Here is a 14,871-nt window from a genome sequence, read left to right as displayed (position 1 = left end):
ACTGAATCCAACAGCTTGTCCATGCGAAAAAGACTGGAAATCTTGCATGCTTTTTACTGCCTCTGAAAACCTATGGATTGGTTATGACTTGATGGCATACAATAACAACATCAATATTTGCTTAGAGAGGATCATGATGAGACTTTAATAATAACACTAAAAAATATTTCAAAACATACATCTGATGAACTAATACTACAACTCAAATTGCATAGTAGAGGATTAGATGTGAAATTCTTCCAAGGTTATCATGATTCTTGTAATTATCTTCAGGAATTAACACAAAATGGGAGTAGGAGTTGTACCTTCGTTAAGGAATAGCTGCATTGGACTAATGGTGGCATCACATTAGGCTGAGGCTGGCTCTTAGATGGGGATGTACTGGTTGCTGAAGTTTGCTGAAGCTGATTCTGCTCTAGAGTTACTTACTTTCTCTTGGAATCCTCTGTTTTGACGGAGGTATCTTTCCTTTCCTGAAGGAAAATATAATTTGGGTTTGGTTTTTTCCCCAAAAAACCATATGAAGCAAACTTTTTTTTTTTTACCTAACAGAGTCTTTATCAATTTTCCAGGAATAATGCCTTATAGTTAAATAACCCCATTTCTATTTGTATCTCAATCAGCACCACAATTTCATTTTGCATGTGTTAAAGTGATTGACATTCCATGGGATAAGGATTTTGTATATATGCAAAAATCAAAACAAATAAACAAGTGACAAACAAAAATCTCCAAAACAAACAAATAAACAAACAAAAACTTACCTCATCCAACTTGGTGATACAAAACGTTGAAGTTTTGTTTGTTTTGAAGATAACCCAACAAGAGTCTGGCGAACTAATGACTACTTATTTAAACGGAAATTTTTCATAAAATAAGTACACAACAATTTCCTATCATCTGCCATTTAGGATCCAAGGGAAGCTGCAGCAGCAATAACAAAGGTCAACAGGGCAGTCAACAACAAATGTTGGTGAGGGTGTGGAGAAATTGGAACTCTCATGCACTATTGGTGGGAATGCAAAATATATAACTACTCTGGAAAGCAGTCTGGTGTTTGTTCAAAAAATTAAAAATAGAAATCCCATTTGGTCCAGCTATTGCACTATTTAGGAATGTACCCTAAAGAAATCAAAGTTGTGACACAAATACACACACACACATGCACACACATTTTTTTCAGCATTATGAATAATAGTAAAGAGATGGAAATAGCTTATGTGCCGATCAACAAACAAATGGATAGAGAAACCATGGTACATTCACACAACAAAGTATTGTATAAAAAAAGAATTTGTAAAACACTACGTAATATTGAAGAGCCTTAAGCCCTTTATGCTGAGAAAAAGAACTCAATCACAATAGGACATTGTATAAGACCTCTCATAAAAATATATGGTTATGATAGGGAGCGGTGAGAAGGAAATAAATGGCTAGATAATTAACACTATATTGCAATAGGTGAAGGGAAGATAAAACTGAAATGAATGGATGATCAGACATTGTGTATATTGCAGTTTACAGTTCGGAAAAGGTTATGAATAACTGATTAAATAAGGGAGGAAAGTTGTACACACACAAAAAAATGTGGAGGGTTGACAACAATGGGAGAGGAAAGAAAGGGGCAGAGATTAGTGGATGGATAGGTGGATGGATGAAGGGATTGATGGATAGGGTTAATGGAAAGGGAAGGTACAAGTATTTGATAAAGTATTACAAATACTGGCATTTAAAACTTGTAATTAATTTATAAAATAAAATGTTTATGAGTGATTGAATGAAAAATTGTTTTTTCAAAACCCCTAAGAGTTATGAGCATTACTTTATTAATGACGTTTCTCCACTCGCTTCTATCAGATAGGAATGCCATATCATTGAAAAGTGTCTTGAAATAATTATTTTTGAAAATCTTCTAAACCAAATAATAAACCTTCAAAATAATAAATTTTAAATGTCTAAAGTGAAATCTTTAGTTAGATAATATTTTAAGATAGCCACTGATTTATTTTTGTGCTCAATAATTCTACATTACTGGCATCCCTCTTCATGATTCCTGTCATTCATCATTGTCTGTGTATTACGGGAGACGTGACAGATGAATCAACTTAAAAATGTTCTAATTCTGATTTTAAATACAAAAGTATAAAGAAGCCATGCCTGTGAGATGGGGTACAGGAGACGAGGAATCTCTGGGGAAGCATACTGAGTAAGAGCTTCTCTCCTCACCGAATTGATGACCTAGTGGTAAGGATTTGTGCTGTCAACCCAAAGGCACATGGTTCTGTAAGGCCACTGAGGAAGGACAGAACCCAGATCAGGTCAAGAAAGAAAGTTTATTGAGGAGAAACTGCCAGGTTGCCTCTAAAGTCGAGTCTAGCAGTTACTTAAAGTTAGAGTGAAGTTTTTTTATTGTCTTACAAGGAAATTGGGGAGGGGGACAGCTGTTTGTTACAAGATAAGGGAGCAAGTTGAGGGTTGTAGTTTGTTATTCCTGGGAAAGGGGAGGTGGAATAACATTTGAGCAAGAGCCTATGGTGATGAAGGAAGAAGTTCAGCTGCTTTGGAGGAAATAGCAAAAAATAAGGCCTCAGGAATAGACGGTATACCAATTAACGTATTTCAGCTAATAGATGATGCCCTGGATGTGCTCACCAAGTTGTGCCAAGAAATCGGGAGAACAACCACTTGGCCAACTGACTGGAAGAGATCTATATTTTTTCCTATCCCAAAGAAAGGTGACCCAGCTGAGTGCGGAAACTACACAACAATATCATTGATTTCACACGCAAGCAAGATTCTACTGAAGATTATACAAAACGACTGGAACAGCACATCAGCAGAGAACTGCCAGAAGTTCAGGCTGGATTTAGAAGGGGTCGTGATACTAGGGATATTGTAGCTGATGTTAGATGGATCTTAGCTGAAAACTGGGAATACCAGAAGAATGTCTATCTGTGTTTCATTAATTGTGCGAAGGCGTTTGACTGTGTCGTTCATAACAAACTGTGGCTGACTCTGAGAAGAATGGGAATACCAGAACATTTAAGTGTGCTAATGTGAAACCTATACTTGGACCAAGAGGCAGTTATTAGAACAGAGCAAGGTTACACCACATGATTCAAAATTGGGAAGATGTACGCCAGGGATGTGTCCTATCTTCTCACCTTTTCAACTTGTATGCAGAGCAGATTATCTGAGAGGCCGGGCTCTATGAGGAGAAGTGTGGCGTCAGGATTGGTGGAAGATCTATTAACAATCTGCGTTATGAAGATGGCACAACTCTGCTTGCTGAAACTGAGGAGGACCTCATGCACTTGCTGCAGAGGGTCAAGGACTGCAGCCTTCAGTATAGACTGAGGCTCAATGTCAAGAAGACAAAGATTCTCACCACTGGACCAATTGGTAGCATCAGGATGGATGGCAAAGAGTTTGAGATTGTTCACAGCTACAGTTTGGTTGGCTCCATGGTCAACACTCTTGGCACTAGCAGACAGGAAGTCATAAAACATACTGCAATGGAAGTCTGCTGTTAGGGACCTCTCTAAAATACTCAAGAGCAATGGTGTCTCTCTGGAGACTAAGGTGCACCTGATACAGGCCATGGTCTTTGCAATCACTTGTTATGCATCAGAAGAGTTGGACAATGACTAGGGAAGATAGAAGGAGAATTGATGTCTTTGAGCTGTAGTGCTGGAGAAAAGTATTGAATGTACCCTGGACTGCCAAGAAAACAAATAGATTCATCCTGGAGAGGGTTAAACCGGGCTACTCCTTGGAGGCAAGGATTCTGGGGCTTTGTCTGACATACTTTGGACATGTTGTAAGGAGAGACCAGTCCTTGGAGAGGGTCATCATGCTGGGCAAAGTGGAGGGACAGCACAGGAGGGGAAGACCCTCTATGAGGTGGATTGATTCAGTGACTGGGATAATCAGGATGGGTGTGTCAGAGGCAGTGAGATTGGCACAGGATAGAGCAGGGTTTAGGGTTGTTGTATACAGGGTCGCTATGAGTCGCAAACAACTCAACGGCACATAAAAACAACAACAACAACAACAAATATAAACAATGTTACAGCAGCTGCTATTCTATATCTATTCTAGGAAAGAAAGGGAGAGCAGCCCCGTGACCCTAACAGGTTCAAATCCACCAATTGCTCTGTAGGTGAAAGATGCGCAATCTCTTCTCATTTGATATACTGCCTCTGAAAATCTTCTAGAGGGTAAGCTATGGGTCAGTTCTGACTCGACAGTGCATAACAACATCAATGTATGGATGAAGAGTAGTCATGTACTCTTTCCGAAGACCACTAACGCAAGTGGCTACATGCCAAAGGAAAAATGTCTGTTTTGTTTGTACACTATAGAGACATTTGACTCTTTTATATTTAAGGATTTCCAGGTGTGACAGAATGATTTCTATGGGTATAAAAGTTTCTGTGTTGCATATTGGGAAATCAAGATCTTAGAAAACATCACAAAGCAGCTAAGGCTACTCACTTGGGCAATAATCTGAACCCATAGAAACTACAAAGAAGTATGGATTTGGGGAACTAGGTAAATTAATACCAATTACAAAAACAAAAAAAATGAAGGATCTGTGTAAAGAAAATATGCAATTGATATCAGAAGAGACTCTGAGAATGGTACTTTAATGTAAAGAATTCAAAGCAAAGGGAAGAAATGCTGAAGTGAGAGGGATGGAAGAAGATTTTAAAATGCAGCTCAAGGGGATAAAGCAAATATAATGAAATGTGCAAAGAGCAGGAGTTAGAAAATCAAAAGAAAAGAACATATTCAGCATTTCTCAAACTGAAATAAAAAAAAAATTCAAGCCTTGCATTACAATACTGAAGAATTCGATGAGAAAAATATTGAATGATATAGAAAGTATCAAAAGAAGGCAGGAATACAGAATCAATGTACCATAAAGAACTGGTCAACATGGAACATTTCAAGAATTAGCATATGACCAAGAGCTAAAAGGAAGGCTATTCAATGACACCTAATAACAATAATATTTTTGTAAAGAAAGTCTGCTTTAAACTGGTAATAGTATACAAACCCTTGTTTATCACAGCTTTGTTCACAATAGCAAGGAGTTGGAAACAACCCAAGTTCCCCTCAACAAACAAATGGATAAAGAAGCTGTGGTATTTTCACACAATGTCCTTTTCCACATGTTGTTGTTTTTTAACAATATCTCCAGATATTGACCTCTCTTAACCTGCCCAAAGCATGTGAGATTAAGGCTGCTATTCCCCACATTCCCTTCATTATGGCTGTACTTATTCTAAGATATATTTGCTTATTCTTTTTGGAGTCAATGGTTTATTTATTATTATTAAACCACACCACAATTCAAAAGCATCAATTATTCTTTGGTCTTCCTTCGCAATGTCCTACTTCACACACAGAAAGTCATTGAAAATACCATGGCTTTGGTCAGGTATGACTTAGTATTCGGGTGACATCTTTGCCTTTTAGCACTTTAATTATTCATGTAATCAACTGCCTTTGTATAGCCAATGAATCATGGATGAATGAATGTATTTCTGAAACTTTCTGATTTGAGATTTATATGGCATCAGCAGTAATAGCCTCATTTCACTTTCTCTTCTGAAACTTGCTTGAATTTCTGGAAGTTCTTTCTCAAAGTAATGATACAGTTTTGGGTTTTTTGTTTGTTTGTTTTGGTTTTGTGTTTGTTTTTGTTTCTTATTTTTCCATTATTCTCAACTAGACTTTACTTGTTGTAGTTGTTAGGTACCATCAAGTCTACTATGACTCATAGCTGCTTTATGAAAAACAGATCTGAAAGTTGCTTTATTGTGCTTAGTGTGATATTAATGACATTGGACAAATATTTTTGTATGTTTTAGATAATTTTTCTATGGAAAGGCACACATATGGAATCTGCCATCAAGGACTTCTCCAGAGGGCTAAGGAACAATGATGTTGGTCTAGAGACTAAATCACACCTGATCCAAGTCATGCACTTTGCAATTACTTTCTATGCATCAGAATGCTGGACAATGACTAAGGATGACAAAAGGAGAAATAATGCCTTTGATTTGTAGTGCTGGAGAGAAGTATTGAGCATACAATGGACTCCCCAAAGAACAAGCAAGTTTGGCCTAGAGAAGGTGAAACCAAGTTGTTCTATGGACACAAGGATTTTGAAGCTCCATCTCATAACATTGGGCATCTGACCAGGAAGGACCAGTCCTTGAAGAAGGACATCATGGTTAGAAGAGTGAAGAGATGGGAAAAATCTCTGAATGAGATGGATTGACACAGTTACCGAGGTAATGAAGGTTGGTGTAATCAGAGACAGGAAGAATGACTCAGTATAGGGCAGGATTCAGAGCTTTATTCATAGGATTGCTATGAGTTGCAGTTGACCTGATGGTACATAACAAAAATAACTGATCAATTATTTCAGAATTAGGTCACCAAGTATACTTCTAATCTTTTTGTCTAGAACCTTCCCTGAAACTTGTCTTTAATTATATGAAATACCTGTTGCAAAATTTTTAGCATTACAGTAAGACAGAAGTGATCACAGTAGAGAAAATGAATAGATGGATCATAGAACATAACATTAGCTTTATAAAATAAATTGGGAAGAGGTTGTATAGAATTGATGTTAATTCATGTCTATATTTTTTAACTTAATATAGAAATGATAATAATAATAATATTGCTGTTGCTTTTAATAAAATTTGTATTACATACTGGTTTTCTTACAAAGTTCATTAACATTGTTTTTCACAACAAATCTTTCTCCTTTCCTTTACTCATCCCTTCCCCCACCCATCAAATTGCGGGATCCTGTGATTAACCACCCCTTCTCCCATTCTCACTCCTCTGCTCCTCTCCTTCCCACTTAGATACACATTCACATTCTACAGTAATAGTCTTACACAGTACATGTCCTTAGAGGATTGAGTTATTTCACTTAGCATAATGTTCTCCTGTCCCTCCCAAGTTAGGTAGTCATTTACAAAACCATAACTCCCGAGTGCTGGATAGTATTTCATCATGTGAATGTACCATAATTTCTCAATCTATTCAACTATGGTTGGATATTTAGACCATTTCCATATTCTTGCAATGATGAATAACACTGCTCTGAACAGTGATGTACAAGTCTCTATTTGTGCCTCAGTTCTCATTTTCTCGGGGTATATTCTAAGCAGTGGAATATTTGGGTCAAATGGTATTCCTATGTTCAGGTTTTTGAGGCAATGCCAAAGTGCCTTCAAGTAGCTGATAGATTCTAAGTGTCCACATTTGCATTGTTATTGTTGTTATCTGCCATCAAGTTGCCTGCGATTCATAGGGACCTTATGTATATTAGCTCTGAAAGCTATCTTATCCTCAGCCAATCTCATAGTTTCCAACAGATCTACTCCCATTGTTCCAGTCACTGAGTCAATTTATCTTATCCTGAGTCTTCCTCTCCTAAACCATCCTTCCACCCTTCCAAGTATGATGTGCCCAAAATATGATCAATTCTGGAGAATGTACCACATGCAATTAATAAGAATATAAATTGTTAGGTGCAGTATCCTGAATACATCTGCAAGGTTGAGTTAGTTGGCTGATTGTATAATTTAGATCTTCTGCATCTTCGTTAAGTTTCTTTTTAGTTGATCTATCCTTTGGTGAGGGTGGTGTGTTAGACTCCTACCACAATTGTGGAGCTCTTTATTTCTTTTTTCAAGTATGGTAGCCATTGATTTATACATTTTGCATACCAATCATCTTATTATTTCTTCTTGATCTGTTGGGCCTTAATCTTCAAAATAACATGCTTCCAAAAACTTATGAACTTTGATAAATGTTTATCGTTGTAGAGGAGCTTCAGGCCTTTTTTTCATAGGGTTGCTATGAGTCGTGCTCGATTTGAAAACAATCATCAACAATAACATCATTTGGTGCATAGATGCTGAACAAGGTTATTTCTTCTTCATCTATTGTGCCTTAATCATTATCTAGTGCCCTCCCTTATCTTTTGTGGTGGTCTTCATACTGATGTCCATTGTATCAGAAGTTTTTATTACTACTTTGGCTTTTTTTGTGGATGCCATTTCCTTGGCTTATTTCTTTCTACGCTTTGATTTTTAGTCTCTTTTCCCCCACCTTGTTTCTGTCTCTTGTAGTAAACATATTGATACGTTGTTTTTTTTAAAAAAAATCCATTCTGCTACTCTTTGTCTTTTGATTGGTGCATTTTATGCATTCGCATTAAGTGTGATTATTGACAGTTCAGGTTTTATCACTGCGATTTTTGCTGTGTTTCTTTTCTGTTGTTTCCAGTTACTTTGACTCATTCACTTTCCTTTGACATTTCCATGTGAAGGGCTTCCCTTAAAGTTTCTTTTAGAATTGGTGCTGTTTTCACAAAGTCCGTAAGTTCCTTTTTTTTCTGCAAATGGCCTGATTCCTCCATCATATTTAATGGATAGCTTTGCTAGCTACAGAATCCTCAGCTAGTAATTGTTCTCTTTCAACCTTCTGTGTATGCCATCCCATATGTCTTCTTGATTGCATAGTTTCTGCTAAGAAATAAAAACTTGATCTAAAAGGTTCATCTTTTTTTTGTTGAAAGAGGCTGTGATACTAGGGATATTATAGCTAACATTAGATGGATCTTGGTTGAATGTATATAGAGTAACAGAGGGATGTCTATTTGTGCTTCATTGACTATGCAAAGGCATTTGACTGTGTGACTAACTCAGAAGAATGAAAATCCTAGAACACTTGATTGTAATTATGCAAAACCTCTACTTGAACCAGGAGGCAGTCATCAGAGCAAAAAACCATGGCATGGTTCAAAATCAGGAAAGGAACACATCAAGGATGTATCTTATCTCCATACCTTTCAATCTATATGCAAACCAATCATTGAGGTGGCTGAAATTCATGAGGAGGATTGTGGTATTATGATTCGAGGAAGACCCAACAACAACCACCTCCGTTATACAGATGATACAACCTTGTTTGCTAAACTAGGAGGACCTCAGACATTTGTTGTAGAAGGTCAAGGACTACAGCCTTCAATATGGATTGAACTCAATATCAAGAAAACAAAGATTCTCCTCACTGGGCTGATTGGCAGCATCATGATAGACAATGAAGAGACTGAGATTGTTAACAGTTTCCATTTGCTTGGCTCCACCATCAACACTCTTGGTACCAGCATCCAGGAAATCAAAAGACAAATCGCACTAGGAAAATCTGCTGTCAGGTACCTCTTCAGAGTACTGAAGAGACTAAGGTGCATCTGATCCAGGCCATGGTCTTTTAAACTACTTGCTATACATCAGAAAGCTGAATAATGACTAGTGATAATAGAAAGAGAATTGATGCCTTTGAGCTGTGTTTCTGGTGAAGAGTATTGAATATACCATAGACTGCTAGGAGAACAAACAGGTTCATCCTGCTGAAGGCTACTCCTTGGAGGCAAGGATTCTAAAGCTCCGTCCAACATACCTTGGACATGTTGCAGGAAGAGATCATCCCTTGGAAAGGGACATTATGCTTGGTTGGATGTAGTACAGTGTAGGATAGGAAGATCGAGGATGAGATGAATTGACTCAGTAATTGGGACAATGGGGGTTGGTTTGTCTGACTTAATCAGGTTGACTCAGATTAGAGCAGTGTTCACAGCTGTTGTACATTGGGTAGATGGCACATAAAACAAACAACATCCTCATATTTTATTTTGGAGAATTTGGCATATGTTATGTCTTGATATTTTTATTTGGGGTGTAGTCTATTTGAGAATCACTGAATTTCTTGAATGTGGATTTCCTAAGTTTTCAAGATACCTGGTCAGTTTTCTTCTAATATCTTTGGTACAATTTTTTCCTGTGCTTTCCCTGTCCCCTTCATGTTCTGGGATTGCAGTCATGCATATGTTCCTTTTTAATGTCATCCCACATGATGCTAATGTTCTATTCACTTTCTTACCATCTGCTCTCCAGTTTTTCTTCTAGAGTGTTCCCACTGAGGTTCTTGTCTTCCAGGTCTTTGACTGTCTATTCCATCTTTTCTATTTTGCTTTTTTTGTCCCTCTTTCATGTTTGGATACTTCTGCCATTTCCTTATTAATATTCTTGATTGCATTTTCTTGGTTTTCTATCATTTTCAGTACTGTGTTGACTGTACCCTCTCTGTATTGTGATGATTTTTTAAGTTTAACCTTTTTACCTATAGCTTTAATGATTTCTTCCACCTTTTGAAATTTCTTCTGTAGTTGTTCAAGTTCCTGAGCATCATTATATTTCTTCTGACTTCCTATGTCTAGAATATTCAATTTATTTATGGCTTCCAGTCTTTTGTCCATAATTTGCACCTTCTTCTGTTCATATAACTTCACATCAATATATTTCTTATGGTTTCCTGTCTCTGGGGTATCAAATGTATTTCTGATTCCCTTGTTTGTTTCATAATTTTTACCTTTTCTAAAGCTGTTTGTATGACTCTATGTCAGTATAAATCTTCTGCCTTCTTGATTTTGGGGTATTCATTGGGTCTATAATTTTCTCTGTTGTGGTTTTTTAAAAGGCTTGATTTGTTTTTTCACAATATTTGAAGTTTACTGCTGTTTTTTTGACATTGTGTGAAGTTTTTCTTGGTTTTAGGCCATTTATATTATTTCTGCATAGGTTGTTGATAGTTCTTTATCTTTATCACTTATTGATTAGTTGCAGACATCATAATACTGCCTTTATGTAGGAGGATAATTCACTATGCCAAGAGTCCTTTCTTGTTCTATACAGTAGGAAAGCTCACTTTTCTTAAATCCCTTCAACTTGTCTCTGGTATGTAGTGCAGCCCTGTGGGAACTCACTTGCATGCTTCCTGCCTCTTCTAAAGTTTATAATTTTTGTTGGTGTTCTGCAGTGTGTATTGTGACCATTTTCTCCCTGTCTGTTTTATTCTGTCTATACAGGCTAGGGAGAGGAGAACAGAACCATGTACTTTTGTGCAGGGGCCTTCTCTGCCTGCACCCACTTCTTCTAATGTTTGTAATCATTGCTGGTAGTACCAACATGGTAGTACCAACATGCAGTGCAGCCTGAGACCAGCTTTGCCCTGGCTGCTACACCAACACTCTCTATATCCATGGTGGGACAAGGGATTCAGGACCACGTAACTCTATGTAGCTGCCTTCTCAGGTCTCATGTAGCCTGGTGAGAATATCTTCTGCCTCTTCTAAAGTTTGTAATTGTCTTTGGTGGTGCTGGTTAACAATGCAGTTAGAGACAGCTTCCCCATGTCTGCTGCACTCTCTCTAACCTAAGACTACCAACTTTTGTAATGTGAAACTGAGTGAACATGCAATCAAGATGAATGAATAATTGGTGAGACTGGATTGTAAAAAGTAAAAATGAAGTATAAGGCCTGGTAGTTGAAGAATACAGACTTGGTTATAGATGAACCAGAGATCAAATAATAGAATTTTGTACAGTCAATGATTTGTTTACTGTAAATACTTCTTAAAAAAGACATAAAAGTGTGGTTATGTACAGGGACTTAATCTAAGGACAATATAGGGTTCAGATTAGCTACATCTATGGAAAGATAGGTGGAGAATTTTATATAAGCAGTCAAAACAAGGCCAGGAGCTTACTGAGGAACATACCACCATTAACTCATATGCAAATTCAAATCAGAGTTGAAGAAAATTTTTAAAAGTTCATGAGAACCAAAATACACCTTTCAATCTATCTGAATTATATTAAAAACTATCTTAATAATGTATTCAACATTGAACCCTAGTGATAGAAGACCAAATGAATTGTAGGATCACATCCAGGACATCTTCCATGAAGAAAACAAAAGGTTATTATAAAGACAGAAATGTAAGAAAACAATGACATGAATAACAGAAAGGACTCTGAAACTTGTAGTGGTAATAGAGAGGTGCCAAACAGCTATGCAAGGCCACATTTAATCCCAAGCTAATGTCCAATGACTGGTAAAGTAGAAGAGCATTCTATAATTATCGAGATAAATACAATGCAGAGCAAGGACAATATGCTGTGAGAACAATAACGCCAGGGCGTGAAGTAAGCTGATTCTGAGATATTTAGAACTGGATTTTGTCTCAGCAAAAAAGTTAGTTTGGCAGCTGATGAGACTCACAGCATGAAAGAGATAGGATAGAAAGATATGAGACAAAAGAAGTATCATACCTAAAAGACCTAATCATGGAAAGATGACTGAATAATGAAAATTAATCTTAACATTTGATCACGTGGGAAAAAGTGGATGTGACTCATGAAAGCAAAGGATGAACTTTGTCTCATATGTATCTTATATATCTAGTGACTTTCCCATGAGACTCTACACAAACCAAAGACTAATCAAAGGAATAACTGACTAGAATAACACACTCAAGTATGTCATATGCAAACATTAATAAGAAATATTACAATTCCGTAGAATATCAAAATAGGCCCTTGATATATATGTAGGTTAGGATTACATTAGATAAAGTATCTTCTAGAATTAGGGATTAGATGAAAAGCATTTTTTATATTTTGAATGTCCCAAAATCTCTGTAAATGTTCATTAAAACTAATAAAATTTAATAATAATTTTAAAAAACAAACAAAACACCGTATAATGAAATATGAAGATTGTACCTGGGATTTGAAATTAGTGCATGGAGATACTGGAGGCAAGCCTTGCATAAGAACTGATTCCAAACTTTCTGAAAGTAGGCCTACATACACCACACAAAAATAACACATGTACAATTACAGTTGGATTTTTTGTTCTCCGCCCCCCCCCATTTCCTTCTAAGAAATCTCATTAAATTTGAGGGAATACAAAACTTGGACGATATTGATCACATTTATAGGGTATTCCATTATAAGGCTCACTCACCAAGCCAAGTGTCTTATCAACTCCTGTTCACATTCCATCATAAGAGTAAGTCACTTTTTAGTGCATCATGCACAAAGTAATTTTATGAAAGGTCTAGTTAGTCAGAGAACTACTCTTCCCATAATTTGCATAAACTAGAAAAATCATCCATATTCTCAGTCATATTTATATCCATTCACTTTCCACTCATGTCTTTTTCATGACCTCTCACATCCACTTTCCTTTAGGAAAGGATCAGAATTCTTTAAAACAATATGACTTGATAAACACTAATTTCTCAATACAGTCTGGGTCTCACATTCATACTGCTAAGGTACTGTGTGGAGATACTGACTACTTGTGAAATTCAGGGATCAAAGCACAAAATAGTGTTTGTTACTGGAATAATGAGTGTAAGAATTGTTTGCAGTTTCTGCTTCTGGCATGAAGTTTATTCCTAGAGCATCCATTGGACACTTTCTTTTATTGCATTCATCTATTCATTATACTATAACTTGAAGGAACTGAACCATTGGAATAAATCCAATGTATTAAAATATCTATTCCAATGTATGATAAAAATTCACAAGTATTACATGATTTACCATCTGAGTCAGGGAATCAAAACTAGAAACACTTTGGTCTTTCTTGATAGCCTTGATAGTGAGTCATAGAAAGAATGCTCAGGAATGCTACTGTAGACTTTCTATAGTAAAGTCTGAAGCAGAAAAGAATATACATTCTATTGAATCCAGTGAAGATATGCAATTATATAAACTTTCTAGCAATAAATAGAATATGTACTTGGACAGAAATTCTTGTTTCATATTTGCATCATAGTGGGACTTAGAAAACATCATACCACCCTAAGTCTATATCCATGAAAGCAGCAGTGTCCATGAGGTTTGCACTTATATGAAAGGAATAACAAAATTGTGAGTCTGAGCTGCTAATGCCTATGTAAGCCATGGAATAAAGTTTGAAAATAATAACCAGATAGAAGCTGCTAACTCTATATTCGCAAAATACACATACAAACAACAGAGGGGAATACAAATTAGGGAACAAATAGGAACTAAAAGATTAAAGACTAAGATTAAAGCAGTCAATAAGAAATACTGAAAATCCATGGATTCAAAAAAGAAGCATTCAACTAGTATGTGTGGGGATAATGATAGTAAAGGACCAGTATGCATCAGATATAATACTTCAAGCTAGCTTTTGGGTGACAGAATGTGGTAAATACACAAGCATTAGATCATCTACTTTGATTTCCCTTGTGATTAAGCTAACAAATGTGTGAATTTGTTATCTCTGTGCTTGGGATTAATACAGGTAAATCATCACAGAGCCAAAGGAAGACTGCAAGTAACAGAGATATGAGTTAATTCCCACCTCAGCTTTCCACTCAACTAGCTGAGACCACCTTCCCTCTCATTCAAATAACCAATGTCCAATGACGTGGAGGAGCATGAAATAATTATTGTTGAGATTAATTCTAAAGAAAGTAAAGGAAAGATACTGAGTGAGCAATGATGATGATATTTGTTTTATCCTAGGACTAGATACTTAGTGGTGAATATTCCTCAGGTAGAAAGCAAGGCTAGCAGTTGATATGACTTGGTCAAGGGAAGAGATAGGAGGAATGGATTTGGGACAAAGGATAATAGCATGCATCCAATCTTAAGAGGTGCACTGAATTATGAACATTCATCTTGAAATTTAATCAAGTGGAAAAAAAGCAGAAATGAAACAGGGAGGCAGGGCATGAAATTCTTCTTATGTATCTCTACCTGTGCAGATATTTCACAGAACTCTTCCAATGCAGACTAGGCAAAAGCAATAACCCTTTTGAATGCATGAATTATATTATGTACCTATGTCAATAAGAAAGAGAGCAGAATCCTGTAGAATCTTAATAAAGTATTGATGAATGGCTATGGATGACACTATATATAATATCTTATAGAGTTGAGAAATAAATGA

At 36.5% G+C, this 14,871-nt stretch overlaps 1 protein-coding gene across 1 annotated transcript in view; it reads right to left on the bottom strand.

The window, feature by feature from the left end:
* IFI16 (interferon, gamma-inducible protein 16) overlaps nt 1-14,871 on the bottom strand; it is a 120,278-nt gene that overhangs the window by 10,859 nt on the left and 94,548 nt on the right. The gene's annotated exons all lie outside the window — the stretch shown is intronic.

This window comes from Elephantulus edwardii, unplaced genomic scaffold, assembly GCF_000299155.1.
Source record: "Elephantulus edwardii isolate Elephantulus edwardi_28Jun2011 unplaced genomic scaffold, EleEdw1.0 scaffold00168, whole genome shotgun sequence".
In the NCBI taxonomy this organism is placed as follows: Eukaryota; Metazoa; Chordata; class Mammalia; order Macroscelidea; family Macroscelididae; genus Elephantulus; species Elephantulus edwardii.
The sequence above is the reverse complement of the archived record's forward strand: the minus strand, read 5'-3'. Positions and strand labels throughout refer to the sequence as shown.